This window comes from Pan paniscus, chromosome 20, assembly GCF_029289425.2.
Source record: "Pan paniscus chromosome 20, NHGRI_mPanPan1-v2.0_pri, whole genome shotgun sequence".
NCBI lineage: Eukaryota > Metazoa > Chordata > Mammalia > Primates > Hominidae > Pan > Pan paniscus.
The window spans coordinates 6921647-6942898 of NC_073269.2; the positions used below are offsets into that span (position 1 = coordinate 6921647).

General features: G+C 52.4%; 1 protein-coding gene across 2 annotated transcripts in view; it reads right to left on the bottom strand.

The window, feature by feature from the left end:
* The window catches only part of GNG7 (G protein subunit gamma 7), a 198204-nt gene that overhangs the window by 24215 nt on the left and 152737 nt on the right, over nucleotides 1-21252 (bottom strand). For both annotated transcript variants that reach the window (XM_063600752.1, XM_008972591.6), the window contains exon 3: nucleotides 20263-20302. The gene's annotated coding sequence lies outside the window, so the exon portion shown is untranslated. The remainder of the gene's footprint in view (nucleotides 1-20262; nucleotides 20303-21252) is intronic.

The window sequence follows — 21252 nt, forward strand, 5'->3', positions numbered from 1 at the left end:
ACACCTGTAGTCCCAGCTACTCAGGAGGCTGAGGTGGGAGAATCGCTTGAGCCCAGCAAGTGGAGGTTGCAGTGAGCCGAGATCATGCCACTGCACTCCAGCCTGGGCAGCAGAGTAAGACCTTGTCTCAAAAAAAAAAAAAAAAGATCTGAATTGTTGTCCCCAGAACCTGGTATATAAATGCTCAAGAGACATTTGCTTGGGGCCTAAAGCGGGGGCTATGCCTGTCTCTGCAGATGTCGACCTCAACCCTGGAAGATCTCTTTCCCCTGTGACATATTCCTTCTTTACGATGCAGGCTTCAAATGTTATTTCTTTTTGGAACACATGTTTTTTAATGGCTTCTAGCACCAGGTGACCTTGACTCGGAATTCCTAGAACACGGTACACTCGGAAAGTCATATGGGCTGTTTGTTGCAGACTAAATATTTGTGTCCTCCTCTGACCCCATCAAGTTCATATGTTGAAATCCTGGGCCAGGTGTGGTGGCTCATGCTTGGAATTCCAGTGCTTCGGGAGGCCAAGGTGGGAGGGTCACTTGAGCCCAGGAGTTTGAAACCAGCCCGAGCAACAGAGTGAAACCCCACCTGTACAAAAATAAGAAAATTAGCTGGGTGTGGTGGTGTGTGCCTATAGTCTCAGCTACTTGGATGGCTGAGGCAGGAGGATCGCTTGAGTCCAGGAGTTGGAGGCTGCGGTGAGTTATGACCACACCACTGTACTTCAGCCGGGCAACAGAGTGAGACACATCTCAACAAGAAAAGAAGGCTGGGCGCGGTGGCTCCCGCCCGTAATCCCAGCACTTTGGGAGGCCGAGGTGGGCGGATCACGAGGTCAGGAGTTTGAGACCAGCCTGGCCAACATGATGAAATCCCGTCTCTACTAAAAATACAAAAACAGTAGCCGGGCGTGGTGGTGGGCGCCTGTAGTCCCAGCTACTCAGGAGGCTGAGGCAGGAGAATTGCTTGAACCTGGGAGGCGGCAGTTGCAGTGAGCCGAGACTGCACCATTGCACTCCAGCCTGGGCAACAGGAGCGAAACTCCATCTCAAAAAAAAAAAAAGAAAAGAAAAGAAAAGAAAAGAAAAGGGCCTCAGCTTGCTGTTTTTGAAACTGAAGCCACATGTTTTCTTCCTAATCAGAACTAAAGTGAAAGATTAAAACAATCGATGTTTTGTTTGTCTTGGAGCAAGAAATATAAGATCTGTGTTTCTGGCTTGCAGACAAGAGCACTGCCGCACTGAAGCGTGTGTGGGTCGTATATGTGACAGAGCACAGGAGGCCTGCAGTGAGGTCCCGACAGGGAGGACTTTCTTGGGCTGGAGACCTGGTTCTGAGCACGTCCCCTGGACTTCCCTGAGCCTCAGCTTTCTCGGCTGTAAAGTTCAGAACTAGACAGCGGTTTCCCCTGTGCTCCACGACACTCTAGGGGTTCTGTGCAGAGGCTGGGCCACCCTGGGTTCTCGGGAGGGGCTCTCTTGGCCTTGGGGTACAGTCTGTGCTTCCTGGTCAGACTCCATTTGTGTATGTGTATATTTTATTATACAGATAATAAAATATATATACATACATATTTTTATTTTTATTTTTATATATTTTTTGAGACGGAGTCTCGCTCTGTCGCCCAGGCTGGAGTGCAGTGGTGTGATCTCTGCTCACTGCAAGCTCCGCCTCCCGGGTTCACGCCATTCTCCTGCCTCAGCCTCCCAAGTAGCTGGGACTACAGGTGCCCGCCACCGCGCCCGGCTAATTTTTTGTATTTTGTTTAGTAGAGACGGGGTTTCACCGTGTTAGCCAGGATGGTCTCCATCTCCTGACCTCGTGATCCGCCCGCCTCGGCCTCCCAAAGTGCTGGGATTACAAGCATGAGCCACCGCGCCCGGCCACATACATATTTTTAGAGCGAGGTTCTCACTCTGTTGCCCAGGCTGGAGTGCAGTGGTGCAATCATAGCTCACTGCAGCCTCCAACTCCCGGGCTCAAGCGATCCTCCTGCCTGGGCCTCCTGAGTAGCTGGGCCTACAGGTGCATGCCACTAGGCCTGGCTAGTTTTTTATTTTTTGTAGAGATGAAGTCTCTACAGCTATGTTGCCCAGGCTGGTCTCAAGTGATCCTCCTGCCTCAGCCTCCCAAATCACTGGGGCTGCAAGCGTGAGCCATGGCACCTGGCTATAATAAAATAAATCTGATATAGAATATAGAATAGGGTCATAATATATAAATGTAATCAACATATAATACACTGAGCATGCTCAAAGTGTACGGTTCTGATGGGACAGGAAGCTGGAGGCGGGAAACTGGCCCTGGAGTGGGGGTTGTGGTGTTAGGCTGGGACCCGGTTACGGTGACTGCGGGGCTGACGAGAAATTATGAAAGGTCTTGAGGGAAGCGACACAGATTTCAAAAGAACATAATGAATGCACTTTGGGAGGCCGAGGCAGGCAGATCACTTGCAGTCAGGAGTTCCAGACCAGCCTGGCCAACACGGTGAAACCCCATCTCTACCAAAAAATACAAACATCAGCCGGATGTGGTGGTGCATGCCTGTAGTCCCAGCTACTCGGGAGGCTGAGGTGGGAGAATTGCTTGAACCTGGAAGGCGGAGGCTGTAGTGAGCTATGATTGCGCCACTGCCCTCCAGCCTGGACAACAGAGCAAGACTCTCTCTCAAACAAAACAAAACAAAACAAAACAACAATGAATGGAGAGGAGAAAAGCTGCAGTGGCTATGGAGGCCCTGATGCCATGGATGGTAAACTGGTATCTTCTGACGATGATGACTTTATTGTAAAAAGAGAACATACACGAGCATCAGGAACAAGGAAAGCCGTGCTGAGTGGCCCAGGTCAATCTGCTGAGAATGAAACCGACCAGGTCAATTTTAGAGAGATCCCTCCACGATGCTAACCAAAGCATGTGTCAGGCCATCAGCAGTGGTGGTGACTCATGCCTGTGATCCTACCACTTTGGGAGGCCAAGGCAGGAGGACTGTTTGAGGCCAGGAGTTTGAGACCAGCCTGGGCAACATAGTGAGACCCCCGTCTCTACAAAAAAAAAAAAAAAGAATTAGCCTGGCATGGTGGTGCATACCTGTAGTCCCAGCTACCTGGGAGGCTGAGGCAGGAAGACTGCTTGAGCCCAGGAGTTGGAAGCTGAAGTGAGCTATGATTGCACCGCTGCACTCCAGCCTGGGCAACAGAGCAAGACCCTGTCTTTAAAAAAACACAATAGAAAGGCATGCATGTATTTTACTTACAAGGTTCACTACTCTAACAGCTCCGCTGAGATTCCTGATTTCCTCACTGCATTGGAAGTGCTGATGGCTTCAGACTTCTTAGATATATATATTTTTCTTTTTTTTCTTTTTTTTTGAGATGGAGTCTCACTCTGTCTCCCAGGCTGGAGTGCAGCGGCGCAATCTCAGCTCACTGCAAACTCTGCGTCCTGGGTTCAAGCCATTCTCCTGCCTCAACCTCCCGAGTAGCTGGGATTACAGGCGCCTGCCACCATGCCTGGCTAATTTTTTTTTGTATTTTTAGTAGAGACAGGGTTTCACCGTGTTAGCCAGGATGGTCTCGATCTCCTGACCTCATGATCCGCCCACCTCGGCCTCCCAAAGTGCTGGGATAACAGGCGTGAGCCACGGCACCCAGCCCTAGATTGTTAAATAAATTATAATAAACTGTTAACTAATTTAGGTATTTAATACTTGTAGTTTAGTTAGTAATTTTTCATATATTGCATGTTCCTGTATACAAATGAACTATAAACTGTGTTGCAAAGCAGATTATCTTCTGTTTTTTTCTTGCATAGTAATCAGAATTGAAATTTGTTTGTGACGACAATAAATTAAGGATAGTTTCACAAACTGAGAAATAAACATATATACCAACTTTTTTTTTTTTTTTTTGGATGGTGTTTCCCTCTTGTCACCCAGGCTGGAGTACAAAGGCGTGATCTCGGCTCACTGCAACCATTGCTTCCTGATTCAAGCGATTCTCCTGCCTCAGCCTCCCGAGCAGCTGGGATTACAGGTGTCTGCCACCACGCCTGGCTAATTTTTGTATTTTTAGTAGAGACGGGGTTTCACCATGTTGGCCAGGCTGGTCTCGAACTCCTGAACTCAGGTGATCTGCCCGCCTCGGCCTCCCAAAGTGCTGGGATTACAGGCGGGAGACACCGCGCCCGGCCATAAGCTCAATTTTAGACGCATACGATATCCAATGGGGGATGGACACACACCTGACACGGTCCCAGTGGAGCCCTGAATGGACCTCTGTGCTGGAGGCTGGGTGTCGTCCCTCCCCCAGCTGCCCTGTCACATTGGCCAAAGGATTTAGGGAGAACCACCTAGAGGGCTTGCTCATCCAGTGGCCTAAAGTTCTGCATTCCAAATACACACCATCCCAGGGACTCACACCTCTTCTTTCTCCTTCCTTCCTCCCTCCCTTCCTCCCTCCCTCTTTCTCTTTCTTTCTTCTCTCTCCCTCTCCTTCCTGCCTTCCTTCCTTCCTCCCTCCTTCTCTCTCTCTTTCCTTCCTTTTTTCTTTCTTCTTTCTTTCTCTTTCTCTCTGGCTCTCCCTCCCTCCCTCCCTTCCCTCCCTCCCTTCCTTCCCTCCTCCCTCCCTCTCTCTCTCTCTCTCTCTGTTTCTTTCTCAATTTCTTTCTTTTCTTTTCTCCTTCCTCCCTTCTTTCCGTCTCTCTCTTTCTCTCTCTTTCTTTCTTTTTCTTCTCTGAGAAGGGGTCTTACTCTATTGCCCAGGCTAGAGTACAGTAGTGTGATCCCAGCTCACTGAAAACTTGAACTCCTGGGCCTAAGCCGTTCTCCTGCCCCAGCCTCCCAAGTAGCTGGGACCACAGGCACACACCACCATGGCCCCCTAATTTTTTAATTTTTTGTAGAGATGGGGGTCTCACTATGTTGTCCAGGCTGGTTTTGATCTCCTGGCCTCCAGTGATCCTCCTGCCTCAGCCTCCCAAAGTGCTGGGATTACAGACGGAGCCTCCACACTCGGCCTGTGCTCTAAGACTGATTCTTGTCGGGACCCTTAGCCCGACGGCGTGCCCAGCCTGTGCAGAGGGTGGGTGCGTGGGCCCCTGCTCGGGGGTGGATGGGCTGAATCCAGGTGTCCTGGGCTGTAAAGCCAAGAAGCAGACAGCAGGCCTGGGGTGGTTGGAGATTTCGCGGGGACCCTGGGGGCGCTGAGGCTGGAGCATCCCGAGAAGTCCAAACCTGCCTGGCCTGTCTCTGCCGAGCAGACAGCGAGGCCCACCGGGCAGCGGGACAGACTGGCTTCCCTCCTCCCGGGGAGACCTGCCGGAGCAAACCCAGCTCCTTTTTTAGGTCTGTGATGCCACGGCCACTCTTGGAGGTGTTTTCCAGCTGCACAGGAAGCCGTGACAGCGAGACCCAGAGAGGCTGGCGGTGGCTCTGAATTCCAAGCATAGTTCTCATAGTTGGGAAAGTGCCACTCCCGGCTCGATAAACCGACCAGGAGCCGCCGCCGCCAGGGCCATCTTCTCACCAGCAGGGAGAGAGCGTGCAGCCGGTGGAGGCTTCTGAGAGCTGGCCGGGGCGGCCTGCGTAAAAGGACAGGAATGTCAAGAATGCACCCAGCCTGGCAGAGACAGGGACTTTACCGAGCGGCTCCTGGGCCTGGCGGCCAGAGAGGTGAGGGAGCGGGAGCTACCGAGGGTTCCTCCGTCAGCAGGGAAGGTCCTGAGTCCCCCAGACCCTGTTAAAAGAGGCTGATCAGGTTGGGTGCGGCGGCTCGTGCCTGTAATCCCAGCACTTTGGGAGGCCGAGTCAGGAGAATTGCTTGAGGCCAGGAGTTCAAAGCCAGCCTGGGGCAACACAGTGAGACCCTGTCTCTAAAATAAAAAAATAAAAATAAAAGTTCTTGGGGAAGCGAAGCCGAATTTCAGGAGAACATAATGAGGGTGCAGTGAGCTGGGATGGCACCACTGCACTCCAGCCTGGGCAATACAGCGAGACCCTGTCTCTAAGTAAAAAAATCAAGGCCGGGGGCAGTGGCTCACGCCTGTAATCCCAGCAGGTTGGGAGGCCGAGGTGGGTGGATCACGAGGTCAGGAGTTCGAGACCAGCCTGGCCAAGATGGTGAAACCCCGTCTCTACTAAAAATACAAAAAACAAAAAAATTAGCCTGGCATGGTGGTGGGCACCTGTAATCCCAGCTACTCAGGAGGCTGAGGCAGGAGAATCGCTTGAACCTGGGAGGCGGAGGTTGCAGTGAGCCGAGATCACGCCACTGCACTCTAGCCTGGGCGACACAGCAAGACTCCATCAAAAAAAAAAAAAAAATTAAAAGGTAAGCTGGGTGTGGTTGCACAAGCCTGTAGTCTCAGCTACTCTGGGAGGCTGAGGCGGGAGGATGGCTTGAGGCCAGGAGTTTGAGGTTGCAGTGAGCTAGGATTTCACCATTGCACTCCAGACTGGGGGACAAAGTGAGACTCTGTCTCAAGAAAATAAAAATAAAAATAAAATAAGAGAGGCTGATCAGGGCCGAGGGCTGAGATGGGAAGAAATGGTGCTTCTGTACCCAGTGCTGCCGGGCCTCCTGTCTGGGGCTGGCTGCAGGGCGGCCCTTCCAAAGAGCTCCCTGTGGCAGGTGCACAGTCGGGCCTTGGCTAGGCTCATGGGAGGCAGCGCTGTGTGTTCTTTTTTTTTTTTTTTTTGAGATGGAGTCTTGCTCTGTCACCCAGGCTGGAGTGCAATGGCGTGATCTCGGCTCACCGCAACCTCCGCCTCCCGGGTTCAAGTGATTCTCCTGCCTCAGCCTGCCGAGTAACTGCGATTACAGGCGCTCACAACCACATCCAGCTAACTTTTGTATTTTTTAGTCGAGACGGGGTTTCACCATGTTGCCCAGGCTGGTCTTGAACTCCTGGCCTCAAGCAATCCACCCACCGCGGCCTCCCAAAGTGCTGGGATTACAGGTGCGAGTCACCGCGCCTGGCCTGGGGTGGGTTTTTTCATTTGTGCACTGAATGTTTATTACTGACAGCCAGCAAGGAAAGGGGGACTGCGCCCTACGACTGCAAGGAAGTGAATTCAGGAAGAACCTGAATGAGCTGGGGACGACAACTGGAAGCTTTGCGTCAGACAGCAGGCGGCTCACGTTTCCGTTTCAGCCTGGGAGACCCTGGGCAGAGGACGCCATTGCACCACGACCTCCAGAACTGTAAGTTCAGGCAGGCGTGTTGCTCTAAGCCACCACGTGTGCAGTAATTCCTTACGCAGTGTAAGGAGCTGATACGCAAGGCCAGGATGGGACTGGTTGGGGTCTCCAGGCTGGAGGGCCCCCCGGTGAGCAGGCATGGGTCCCACAGCCCAGGACAGCTTCAGCTCTTATTTGCCATCTGCTGCTGCTAGGTGTTAAACGCTGGACTGAGCATGCTGCACATATCATCTCTGCTGTTTTCCTTTTTTTTTTTTTTGGTGGTTTTTGTTTTGTTTTGTTTTGTTTTTGAGGCAGAGTCTCGCTCTGTCGCCCAGGCTGGAGTGCAATGACACCATCTCGGCTCCCTGCAACCTCCGCCTCCCAGGTTCAAGTGATTCTCCTGCCTCAGTCTCCCGAGTAGCTGGGATTACAGGCATCCACCACCACACCAGGCTTATTTTTTATTTTTATTTTTTTGTAGAGACAGGGTTTCACCATGTTGGCCAGGCTGGTCTCAAACTCCTGATCTCAAGTGATCCACCCGCCTTGGCCTCCCAAAGTCCTGGGATTCCATGTATGAGACGCCGTGCCTGGCCTCCTTTTTTTTTTTTTTTTTTTTTTGACACAGGGTCTTGCTCTGTCACCCAGGCTGGAGTGCAGTGGTGCAATCACAGCTCACTGCAGCCTTGACCTCCTGGCCTCCAGAGATCCTCCCACCTCAGCCTTCTGAGTAGCTGGGACTACAGGTGTGCACCACCATGCCCGGCTAATTTTTAATATTTTTTCTTTTAGAGCTGGGGCCTCACTGTATTGCTCAGGCCAGTCTCAAACTCCTGGGCTCAAGCAATCCCTCTGCCTCGGCCTCCCAAAGTGCTAGGATCCCGGGCATGGACCCCCACTCCCGGCCTGCAATTTTTCTTTTCACAGCCCTGAGATGAGGGTGCAGCATTAAAACCCGTGCAGAGGGTGGCTGCTTCTCCATGAGCCGAGCAAACCGTCCCCCCACGGCTGCTTCCTGTAAACCGGCTCCTAAGGCCGGCGTGCGTTTGCTCTCCTGATGGCACAGGAAGTCAGGCTCAGCGAATTCCAGCTCAGAGCGGGCTCTGATGGCTTCCAGGCAGCTCCACAATGAGGCGGCTGCGCTTTTCCAGTCTGCTCATCAAAGCAGAGCCAGCCTTGTGTGGCGCGGCGTGCCGGGGTGAGTCAGCCCCGGGGGAAGGTGGCCTTGAAGGCGGGAGGGGCGGCCGGCCTGCAGCAGCAACGTGAGAACAGAAGCAACCTTCATCTGGCTTTAAAACTTCCAGAACCAGTAGCTTTATAGCTCGCAGAGCTCCTGGACTCTTTCCTCCTGGGGGTCTGGCAATCCCCCACCTCTCACCCCTCCAAACCTCTGCCTGCCTCGAAAAAGGAAAGAAAAATAAACCCCAAGCAACAAAACCAGCAACCAGATTTGGCAGGAGGGGAGACAATGCTTGGAGTGGAAACGTCAGCCCTTCCCCGTGGAGGGATGACTGCTTCTGAGAACACAGTGTTCAGAGACAAGAGAGACAGGGTGTTATGTTTAGAGAGGAAAAGATCCAAACCCAAACAAAACGGAACAGTAGTTTGGGAGAGAAGAGAAGGCTCCGACGCACTGTGAGGAACAAGTCGCCTTCGTACAGTGGCTGGGGCAGCTGGGTTTGCAGAGAGCTGTGTCCCCGGGCACCTGCGTCAATGTGCACATCTGCACACCTGCTGTGGGCACGAGGGCCTCAGCCGTGAGCACCCCCGGGAGCCATGTGGACCTCAGTGCATCTCACAGAAGCCCCTGAGGACGGTGTGCAGTGGCGCGATCTCTGCTCACTGCAACCTCCGCCTCCCGGGTTCAGGAGATTCTCCTGCCTCAGCCTCCTGAGTAGCTGGGGTTACAGGCGCCCCCCATCCCCACCACGCCCAGCTAATTTTTGCATTTTTAGTAGAGATGGGGTTTCACCATGTTGGCCAGGTTGGTCTCAAACTCCTGACCTCAGGTGATCTGCCCACCTTGGCCTCTCAAAGTGCTGGGATTTTAGGCATGAGCCACCGTGCTGGGCCAACAGTGGCTCTTAATTGGGGGGGGGGTGGGTGATTCAGCCCCGCCAGGAAACCCTGGGCGATGCCTGAGACATCTGTGGTTGTCGGGGTTGGGGGAGCTCCTGGCATGGAGTGGGTGGAGGCCAGGACGCTGCTCAGCAACCGTAAGTGCCCAGCACAGCCTCACCCCAGAGAAGGATCTTACCCCACTGTCCACAGTGCTGAGGGAGGAGACCCTGAGTTAATTATTTGGGGAAAATGGGGTTAAATCCCTACCCACACCAGAATAAGCTCCCAATGGGAGGGATGGTGTGAACCAGGGGAACCCCCAACTCCTGGGATTCACCTCCTCTCTCCCTCCCAGCTCGGTGTGGATTTCATTGTGTGCAGCCTCCTGGGACCTCAGCACAGCAGAGGATCATGGGACGCAGAGTCTCTTGGGGGTCCGTGGAATCCCCTATCCCTGGGGGTTTCACCTAGAGGTAATTCCGCCCCCCAGGGGACCCTGGCCGCTGTCTGGCGACATCTGTGGTTGTCATAACTGGGGGGTGCTCCTGGCATGGAGTGGGTGGAGGCCATGGATGCTGCTCAGCACCCTGCAGTGCCCAGGACAGGCCCACCTCAGAGAACAATCTGGCCGCCATGTCTACAGTGCCTAGGGGACCCTGGTTTAGACTCTGCAGAAAGATGTACACATAGGCCGGGCACAGTGGCTTATGCCTGTATTCCCAGCACTTTGGGAGACCGAGGCGGGCGGATCACTTGACGTCAGGGGTTCGAGACCAGCCTGGTCAACATAGTGAAACCCCATCTCTACTAAAAAAAAAATCAAAATTAGCTGGGCATGGTAGTGTATGCCTGTAATCCCAGCTATTCAGGAGGCTGAGGCAGGAGAATTGCCTGAACCTGGGAGGCAGAGGTTGCAGTGAGCCAAGATTGCGCCACTATACTCCAGCCTAAGCAACAAGAGTGAAACTGTCTTAAAAAAAAAAAAAAAAAAGGCCAGGTGCAGTGGCTCATGCCTGTAATCCCAGCACTTTGGGAAGCTGAGGCGGGTGGATCACCTGAGATCAGGAGTTTGAGACCAGCCTGACCAACATGGTGAAACCCCCTCTCTACTAAAAATACAAAAAAATTAGCCGTGAGTGGTAGTGGGCACCTGTAATGCCAGCTACTCGGGAGTCTGAGGCAGGAGAATTGCTTGAACCCGGGAGGTAAAGGTTGCGGTGAGCCAAAATCACGCCACTGCACTCCAGCCTGGGCAACGGAGCGAGACTCTGCCTCAAAAACAAAACAAAACAAAACAAAACAAAACAAAACAAACAAACGAAAAAGAAAGGTGCACACAGCTTCGAGAGCAGACACAGGGCATCAGGGTGAGAAGGCACAGGGCAACGATCAGGCGTTGATGTGTCCCCTGGCAGCTGGGATGCAGACCCCCCACGGCCTGCCATGTTCTCACCAGGACGCCAAAGAGGGGACCCACGCAGAGCCCGGGGAGCCCGACTGAGATGGAAACTTCAATACAAGAGACAGGTCTGAGACTGGCCACACCTGCTGCCCGCTCCACAGAACCCCAGGGCCTGGGTCTGCATGCAGAGACCCTGCACCCAGGGTGGGCACCCACCCTGCACCTGCAGCCTCTCCAGGGCCAGGTCGCCCAGCAGGGCCTGGGAGGGCAGCTGTGTGTGGGGCCTTCCGTGCCAGCTCTGACCGTTGGTGGCTCTGTGACCTCAAGGCAGGGCCGTGGGGCCCAGGGCTGCAGGGGGAGGGCCTCTGCCACACGGAAGGGAAGGCCACACCCTGGCTGGAAAATAGCGCCTTGTGACTGACCCTGTCAGTGCGGGCCCTTTGCTCTCAGGCTAAATCGGTCCCCGGGGCAGCTATATTTAGAAGGGGCTAAAGAGAGGGAATGAATGAGGTGCCCACGAGAAAGTGAAAAATAGACCAGCGGGGCAGGTCCCGCCGCTGCCTTCGGCCGGAGCTTGGAGCCTAAGAATGAGCCAGCTTGTTCAGACAAAGAGGCCGCGATGACAGAGGGTGACGCGCCGCCAGTGTGGGTTTGGTCGCCGCGGTGACGGGAGCAGGAGAAAAGAAAAGCTGCTCTCTGTCCACCCGGCGGTGGGGTCGGCGGGGGCGGGGGATGACCACGGTCATGTGAGAGTTTGCAAGCCCGGGAACCGGGGCCGGGCCAGGACACTGAACCCCGTGGCTCCTGTCACTCCAGTTCTGGGCTTTCCGGCTGAGGAAATGCTGTCACCCTGGCCCCGGGCCAGGGCAAGGGGCAGCACCGGCCTCGTGACGGTGGTGCTCGGGAGCTGAAGGGCAGGAGGGTTAGGAAGATACCAGAGGGCAGTACCGGGCCTTCCCACCTCAGCACAGGTGGGTCTTTCTCCACTCAGGCCCCCCCCACCAGAAAACTCCTACACATCCTGCAAAGCCCCACCGATGTCATCCCCTCTGAGAAGCCCCTGATTGCAATCATCTATGCACAGCCAGGCTGCACTAAAACCCCTTCTCGGCACACTGGCAGCTCCCTGGACGTTCGTTGTGTCCTGTGACATTGTGGCTGCTGCACACGACACGTTTCTCATCTCACAGCTCTGGGCTCAGAGTCCAACATGGGCCTCACTGGGTTAAAATCAAGGCACGGGCAGGACTGGTCCCTCCTGGAGGCTCCAGGGGAGAATCTCTTTCCCGCCTTTCGCCTAGAGGTGCCCGTATCCCTCGGCTCGGGACCCTTCCTCCCCCTTCACAGACACAGCACAGCCTCTTCCAGTCTCTCTGACTCTCACCCTCCTGCCTCCTCTCGTGAGGATCCTGTGAGGTCACTGCGCCCCCCCACCCTGGATCATCCACGGTGGTGCTCTCATGACTCAGGGGGTCCTTCACTCAATCCCACCTGCAGAGTCCCTTTTTCCATGTGTGGTGACACAGCCACAGCTCCCAGGGATTAGGACATGGATGTCTTTGAGGCCTTTGTTCTGCCAACCCCAGCACATCCCAGACGCTGGGTACCAAAGACGCCACTTGGATGGAAGGGGCTGGAGGCCGTGGCGCAGGGAGTTCACAAAGGGTGTTACTTCCTGGAACCCACTCTGTTCCCAGGACCGATCTCCTTCCCAGGACAGAGGCTCCCAGGCCCAGGCAGCCCTCAGATGTGGAGTGCCTGCCCCACCTCCATCCATAGTAGGTGCTGCTGCTGTGCATGGGCATACGTGGCCTGGTACGCCCACCCCTCTGGGCTCTGCAGCAGGGGCCGGCCCGTCCGGGCACACACATGGCCAAGGATGGACCTCGAGCCTGGGGTTCTCTGCTGTGGCCCGTGGGCTCCAGGTCACGTCATCAGAATGGCTAGAGGTCACCAGTATCATGTGTGACATCTCCAGGGCCACCCCACTCCAGCCCTGGTGTTGTTAGAAAGTCCCGGAAAACTACAGGCCCAGGGAGCTTCTCCCTGAGGGCTAGGGATCATTAGGGATGTTTTCATGTTAACAATGGAAAACAAAAAACAACAAAAAAAAACCAGGTATGGTGGCTCACGCCTGTAATCCCAGCACTTTGGGAGGCCGAGGAGGGCGGATTGCCTGAGCTCAGGAGTTCGAGACCAGCCTGGGCAACGTGGTGAAACCTGGTCTCTACTAAAATACAAAAGAAATTCGCTGGGTGTGGTGGCGGGTGCCTGTAATCCCAGCTACTCGGGAGGCTAAGGCAGGAGAATGCCGTGAACTCGGGAGGCGGAGGTTGCAGTGGGTTGAGATCGCGCCATTGCACTCCAGCACGGGCGACAGAGCGAGGCTCTGTCTGGAAAAAAAAAAAAAAAAACCTAGCTAGGCCCAGTGGCTCACACCTGTAATCCCAGCACTTTGGGTGGCTGAGGTGTGTGGCTCACTTGAGGTCAGGAGTTCGATACCAGCCTGGCCAACGTGGTGAAACCCCATCTCTACTAAAAATACAAAAATTAGCCGGGTGTGGTGGCGCGCGTCTGAAATTCCAGCTAGTCGGGAGGCTGAGGCAGAAGAATCGCTTGAACCCACGTGGCGGAGGTCGCAGTGAGCCAAGATCGTGCCACTACACTCCAGCCTGGGTGCAGAGTGAGACTCTGTCTCAAAAATAAAGAAAAAAAGAAAAAAAGAAAAAAAACCCAATAGCAAATAATGGGATGAATGTAAGTTTTAGAGACTTGCCGCTGTGAAGAGCTAAGTCTAAGGGAGGGGTCTCAACTAGAGGGGACCGTGACCCCCTCCTAGGAGACACTGGGTGATGTCAGGGGACATTTGTGGTTGTTATGACTTGGGGGTGCTCCTGGCATGGAGTGGGTGGAGGCCAGGGATGCTGCTCAGTGCCCTGCAGTGCCCGGGATGGCCAGCGCGGTGGCTCACGCCTATAGTTCCAGCACTTTAGGAGGGCAAAGCGGGTGGATCATTTGAGGTCAGGAGTTCAAGACCAGCCTGGGCAACATGGTGAAACCCCATCTGCACTAAAAATACAAAAAGTAGCCGGGGGTGGTGGCGCCTGTCTGAAATTCCAGCTACTTGGGAGGCTGAGGCAGAAGAATCGCTTGAACCCAGGAGGCGGAGGTGGCAGTGAGCTGAGATCATGCCACTGCACTCCAGCCTGGGTGACAGAGCAAGACTCTGTCTCAAAAAACAAAACAAAACAAAACAAACAAACAGCGACAACCCCATCTCAAGAATAATCTGACCCTAATGTCAGAGATGCTGAGACCCAGAGACCCTGGTCGAAGGGATGTTCCAGCCAGGAGCGGCTTTCTCGTGAACTGTGCATGTTGTTTGCATTCCGACAGCTTCAAGTGACAAAGCTGGGCAGGCTGAGGCCACCAAAGGGTTTCCTGGGTCCCTGTTCCTGCCACACACCTTGAATCCTCAATGCCAAGGCAACTGCAGACCCGAGGGACCCCAGGGGGGACACTAGGTCTGGACATGAAGGTTTGGCAGCAAGCTGTCAGGACCCCCGGAGAGAACCCTGACTCCTGTGCCAACCCAACTGTGTCTGGCTCGACGCTCGATGCTCAAACACAGCAAACGGCAAGAAAGCAAGTCCAGGATGTATGTTTTGGCAAAAATGGCAGCCGTGGGGGTGGAGGTGGAGGAGGACATGGACGGAGGGCTTCAACAGGGCTGTGTTTTTTTTTTTCTTTTAGATGGAGTCTCACTCTGTCACCCAGGTTGGAGCGCAGTGGCGGATCTCGGCTCACTGCAACCTCCACCCCCTGGGTTCAAGCAATTCTCTGCCTCAGCCTCCTGAGTAGCTGAGATTACAGGCGCCTGCCACCGCACCCGGCTAATTTTTGTATTTTTAGTAGAGACGGGGTTTCACTATCTTGGCCAGGCTGGTCTTGAACTCCTGACCTTGTGATCCACGTGTCTCGGCCTCCCAAAGTGCTGGGATGACAGACGTGAGCCACCGCACTGGCCAGGGCTGTGTTTTCATCTGGAGGTTTGCACGGGGCCGGGGCATTGTAAGGCTAAGCATGGGAATTTCAGTCTCTCCCCCAGAACCCTCTGGAGAGACACCACTGCAGCTACCACCACTGCAGCTACCAGGCACCAGGCACCAGCTGACCAGGAGGGAGGAACCACAAGGCTGCTGTGTCTGGGGTCAGCCAGCAGGCCGGGGGTGAGGGCGGGGGTGACAGGGGAACCAGCACACTTGTTGTGCACAAAGTTCCTTGTGACAGTGAGTTCGTCTTGGCCTCTGTCCCAAGATGAGGTTTTGATGACACGCACGGAATTTCTAACAATGAAATGGAGTGTGTGGTTTTGCTCACGCTTACATCCCCTTTTCTTGTCTATCCAAATTCCATTACGCCTTTTCTTGCTAATGCAGAAACACGGCCAAGTCCTGGGCTGCCCCAGGAAGTGCCGAGGCCTCTTGCCGCTCTCAGTGGAAAAGGGAAACGTGGCTGCCTTGGGTCTGGGGTGCCCTGATTCTCAGAATCCCTGCAGGATGGGGAAAGAGTGTTTGGGTTGAGACTGGCTCACAGGAAGTGGGTAGAATGCAGGAGAAGGAGCGGCTGGGAGGCACTCTCTCATCCAGCCCCCGTGGCGACCCTCCTTGCTGGCTTATTTTGAGACGGAGTCTTGCTCTGTCGCCGAGGCTGGAGTGCAGTGGCGCAATCTCGGCTCACTGCAACCTCCGCCTCCCGGGTTCAAGCGATTCTCCTGCCTCAGCCTCCTGAGTAGCTAGTAGCTGGGATTACAGGCATCCAACACCAAGCCCGGCTAATTTTTTTATTTTTTGGTAGAGTCGCGGTTTCACCATGTTGTTCAGGCTGGCCTTGAACTCCTGACCTCAAGTGATCTCCGCCCACCTCAGCCTCCCAAAGTGCTGCGATTACAGGCAGGAGCCACCGCTCCCGGCCACCTCTGCTCACCTCCTCACCAAGCCCCAGCTTCTGTGACTGTCCCCCAGGGAGAGTGACCATGGCCCTGCTGGGCTCTGAGGGGCTTGTGCAGATGAGCAGGTGGCCTGCACAGCCTGAGGGACCACCAGCTGCTCTGTGGCGAGTCTCGTGACTCCAATCCCGCTCTGCCTCTGGCCAGCCCCCGGGCCTTGCCACATCTTTTGGTTGCCGAGCCTCAGTTTCCCCACCTATAAAATGGGGACAATGAGCCCTGCTCCCCAGGGATCCTAGGAGAACTAAAGGAATTGGAGCAGTGGACCTGGCCTGCAGGGGGCATGGGAGAGATATCTGCTGAGTCGCTGAGTAGGGGGAGCTGAGGACCAGGGAGGCGTCAGTGGTGGGGATGGCCCGGCTGCTGGGAACAGGGCCAGGGGACTTAGCCAGGGCCCAACGAGAGCTGCCTGATGTCATTGCTGGAGCCTCTTGTCATCCCTCCCAGCAGATGCTGCAGCATAGGGACCTAATCCCCACCGCACGTGGCCACGTGGCTGGCAGCTTGAGCTTGCGGCCTGGAGACACCTGAGCCCTGCCCAGGCAGCTCCGTGCCACCTGCCGTCCAGCCACGCTGCCATCAGCCAGCACTTGTGTGTCCCAGAGGACTGGGCTCAGGGCGGGCTCCGGGGACCTCGCCCTGGCCGTCTGACCTCCAGCAAAGGAGGTCTGGTCTCCCGGTCAGAAAACAGGAGAGAGGGCAGGGACTTCTCCACGGAGAATATATTTACGGAGAAGGACGTAGAAGGATCCAGACCAGACACCACGGGCACGTGCGACCCCTCGGCCATCGGCCAGGTTTTAAATCATCACTGTCTTCGTCGTCATCCTGAGTGTCGTGTGTGGGGGCCGGGACTAGGGTGAGGCCATGCGGCACTCACCTTGGGGGCAAAATCTAGGGAACGCCAAAAAGCCCTGCCATGCTGATAAATTATATTTTCATACAATCTTTTATTATTTATATAAAAATATATTTAAAAGGATATGTATTTATTAATATATATTTATCTATTATCTATAATATATAAATATGTATTTATAAATATATAAACAAATATATATAAATATATAAAAACATATATACATATTTATAAATAAAATATATATTAAAATATATATATATACACACACACATATTTTGAGACAGAGTCTCGCTCTGGCCCCCAGGCTGGAGTGCAACGGCACGATCTCAGCTCACTGCAACCTCTGCCTCCCGGGCTCAAGTGAGTTTTCTGCCTCAGCCTCCCAAGTAGCTGGGATTACAGGCATGTGTCACCACGCCCGGCTAATTTTTTTTATTTTCAGTAGAGATGGGGTTTTGCCATGTTGGCCAGTCTGGTCTCGAGCTCCTGACCTCAGGCGATCCACCCACCTTGACCTCCCAAAGTGCTGGGATTACAGGCATGAGCCACGGCGCCTGACTGCTTGTGTGTTCACAGCTGCCCCCCAACGCTTGCGTTCCCGCCTGAGCTCCGCCTCCTGTCCCATCAGCAGTGGCATCAGATTCTCATAGAAGCGTGAACCCAATTGTGAACTGTGCATGTAAGGGATCTTGGTTGCACGCTCCTTATGAGAATCTAATGCCTAATGGCCTCGACTGGCCAACACGATGAAACCCCATCTCTACTAAAAAATACAAAAAATCTGCCGGAAATTGCTTGAACCCAGGAGGCGGAGTTTGCAGTAAGCTAAGATCATGCCACTGCACTCCAGACTGGGCAACAGAGAGAGACTCTGTCTCAAAACAAGCAAACAGAAATAATCTAATGCCTGATGATCTGTCACTGTCTCTCATCACCTCCAGATGGGACCATCTAGTTTTTATTTGTTTGTTTGTTATTGAGACAGAGTCTCGCTCTGTTGCCGAGGCTGGAGTACAATGGTGCGATCTCGGCTCACTACAACCTCCGCCTCCCGGGTTCAAGCAATTCTCCTACCTCAGCCTCCCAAGTAGCTGGGACTACAGGTGCCCACTACCACGCCTGGCTAATTTTTGTATTTTTAGTAGAGATGAGGGTTCATCATGTTGGTCAGGCTAGTCTCGAACTCCTGACCTCAAGTGATCCACCCGCCTCAGCCTCCCAAAGTGCCGGGGTTATAGGCGTGAGCCACCACACCCAGCCCAGGGACCATCTAGTTGCAGGAAACAAGCTCCGGGCTCCCAGTGATCCCACATTATGGTGAGTTGTGGAATTATTTGATTATATATTACAATGTCATAATAACAGAAACAAAGTGCACAAAAAAAGTAATGCATTTGAATCGTCCCAAACCATCCTCCCGGCTCCCCCCTGACCCCACCCACCTCCCCACTGTCTGTGGAAAAACTGTCTTCCACGAATCCACTCCCTGGGGCCAAAAAGGTTGAGGACTGCTGCCTTAAGGAACCAGAAAAGGAAGAACGAAGGCAGCCCCAAGACAGCAGGAGGAAGGAAATTGTAAAGATCAGAGCAGCGATAAACGAGACAGAGATGAGAAAAACTGGCGAGTCGACGAAACCAAAAGTTGGTTCTTTGAAGAGAGCTAGGAGATTGACAGACCTCTAGCGGGGCTGACCAAAAGCAAAACCAAAAAAAAAAAAAAAAAAAAAAAAGAGGAAATAAGATGCAGATAACTATACGCAGAAACGAAAGGAGGACATTACTACCAACTTTATGGAAATAAAAGGCATTATCAGAGAACACGGTAGCATTATGAACCAGTGTATGACACCCAATTAGGTAATCTACACGAAATGGACAAATTCCTAGAAAAACGTGAATGAAACAGATCAGCGATGGTTTCAGGTTCAGCTCACATCTCTTAGATACTGACATGCCAGCATGGTGCTGAGCATATATATATATATGTATATATGTAATACATATTTTATATGCAATATATATGTTATATATTATATGCCATATATTATATGTTATGTATTATATGCAATATATATATTTTATATGTACTACATCTCATATTACACATATGTACATATTACATGTAATATATCATATTACATACATGTACATATCACATGTAATATATCATATCACATACACGCACACATTACATGCAATATATCATATTACATACACGCACACATTACATGTAATAATCATATTACATACATGCACACATTACATGTGATATGTCATATTACACACATGTACACATTACATATAATGTATCACATATATGCACACATTACATACAATATATTACATACATGCACATATTGCATGTAATATGTTACATCACATATATGTACATATATGTAATATATTATATCACACACATGTACATATCATATATAATATATTACATACACGTGCATATTATATGTAATATGACATACGCGTACATATTATATGTAATATTACATACATGTACACATTATATGTAATATTGCATACGTGTGTGTATTGCATGTAATATATTGTATGTAATATATTATATGTAACATAATATATTACACATATGTATATATTATATGTATATATGTATACACAGTGGCGTGCACCTATAGTCCCAGCTACTCAGGAGGCTGAGGCAAAAGGATTGCTTGAACCCAGGAGTTCAAGATTGCAGTGAGCTATGATATAATAGTATATTATAGCAGTGAACTATAATATAATATTATATATAATATAAAATAGATATATATTTTTTTCTTTTCTTTAGAGACCTGGTCTCACTCTGTTGCCCAGCGTGGAGTCCCATGGTGCAATCACAATCACAGCTCACAGTAGCCTCCACCTCCTGGGCTCAAGTGATCCTTCTGCCTCAGCCTCCCAAAATGCTAGGATGACAGGCACGTGCCACCACACTGGGTATATTTTTTAAGAGACCGGGTCTCACTCTGTCACCTAGGCTGGAGTACAGTGGTGCAATCATAGCTCACTGCAACCTCGAACTCCTGGGTTCAAGCAATCCTCTTGCCTCAGCCTCCTGAGTAGCTGGGACTACAGGCGCACGCCACTGTGTATACATATATATAGGTATATGTGTGTATAAAATATATATGCTATATATATATATATATTTTTTTTTTGAGACAGAGTCTCACTCTATTGCCCAGGCTGGTGTACGGTGGCATGATCTCAGCTCACTGCAACCTCCATCTCCCAGGTTCAAGTGATTCTCCTGCCTCAGCTTCCAGAGTAGCTGGGATTACAGGCACCTGCCACCATGCCCTGCTAATTTTTGTACTTTTGGTAGAGACGGGGTTTCGCTGTGTTGGTCAGCCTGGTCTCAAACACCTGACCTCAGGTGACCCACCTGACTCAGCCTCCCAAAGTGCTGGGATTACAGGCGTGAGCCACTGCACCTGGCCATTTTTATATTTTTGTATCTATATGCTTGTTTAATCTTTGCAACCTTCCTGCAAAACGGAGAACGTCATCTCCACTGCAGACAGTTGACGGGAACCCACCCAAACGGGGCAGAGCTGGTAAAAGGGGATCTGGGATTTGAACTCAGGTTTCCTGGCTCTGAGCCCGGAGCCCTTTTATGGGATGACTCAACCTCCCAATGTGTCAGGCACACATAAAAGACTGGGGCTTGTTTGTTCCTTTTTCTAAAAAACAAGAGATTCCAACCTCATGAAGTAAGAGAAAATGCCACATACCTTTTTTAGTTTTCCCAGGAATCACGGCTTGCTGTACACCCTGTTTAAAAAAGGAGAGAGAAAGAGAAAAGCATGGTTACATATTTTTTACTTACAAGGAACTCACAGAGCTACCTCCAGCTTTTATCGGAGAACGATGTTGCTGTCCCCAAAAATGAGGCATGGGAATTCGAAACGGCCGTGCCCTCCGGAGAAAACGGGGGCAGAATCCACTTTATTCTTTACCACCGATCCGTGCGGAAAAGACCCGGACGCTTCTCTTGCTGGACAACAGGGCAAATTATCTTCCAGAAACTTGTGTTATTCCATTTCAGAACAAGGAAGCCCCAACCCCACAGTCAAAGTCCAGTCCATCAGACACACCAGTGCAAGAAAAACAAAATACCCAGGCACGGCGCCTTCCCATGGAATACTTCGGTGTTTTTCCATCTCTGATTTCTACTTTTATGTAAGCCACGTGCCGGGCAAAGGGAGAGGTGGAAAGTGGAAACTGGGGACAAACCAATTAACCCCGAATGGAGGAAGTGACAGGTATACGGGGGGCAGGAAGGCCGGGGGTCTCATGCGAGCCGCCCAGGGCCAGGAGGTCAATAGGAAGGAAAGAACGGCTCCAGGCCCCGGTGATTGGTCTCCGGGGGTCGGGGCGGTTGGGGCCTTTGGAGCTGCGGTTTTCCATGGAACGGAATCCTCTGTTCCAAGCCGGACCCGGCACAGAGCCAGGCCCCGTATCTGTCTTCGATGCAGAGTGCACGGATCGCGAGGGGGGGGGCCCACGGGGACCACCTTCCGTGGTCTTTCCTGACTCCCACTAAGGTCTGGAGGGAGATCCAGGCAGCGATCTGCCCCCTCCAGCTTCGCGGCAGCCTCCTATTTCGTGGACAAGGAGGCCCGAGGCAGGCAAAGGCCCCTGCCTTGCTGAGCGTCTACACCGGCCGAGGTCATGGGGCCGGGACTTGGGCACAATGAACCCAGATGCCAGGTTCTGTGTCT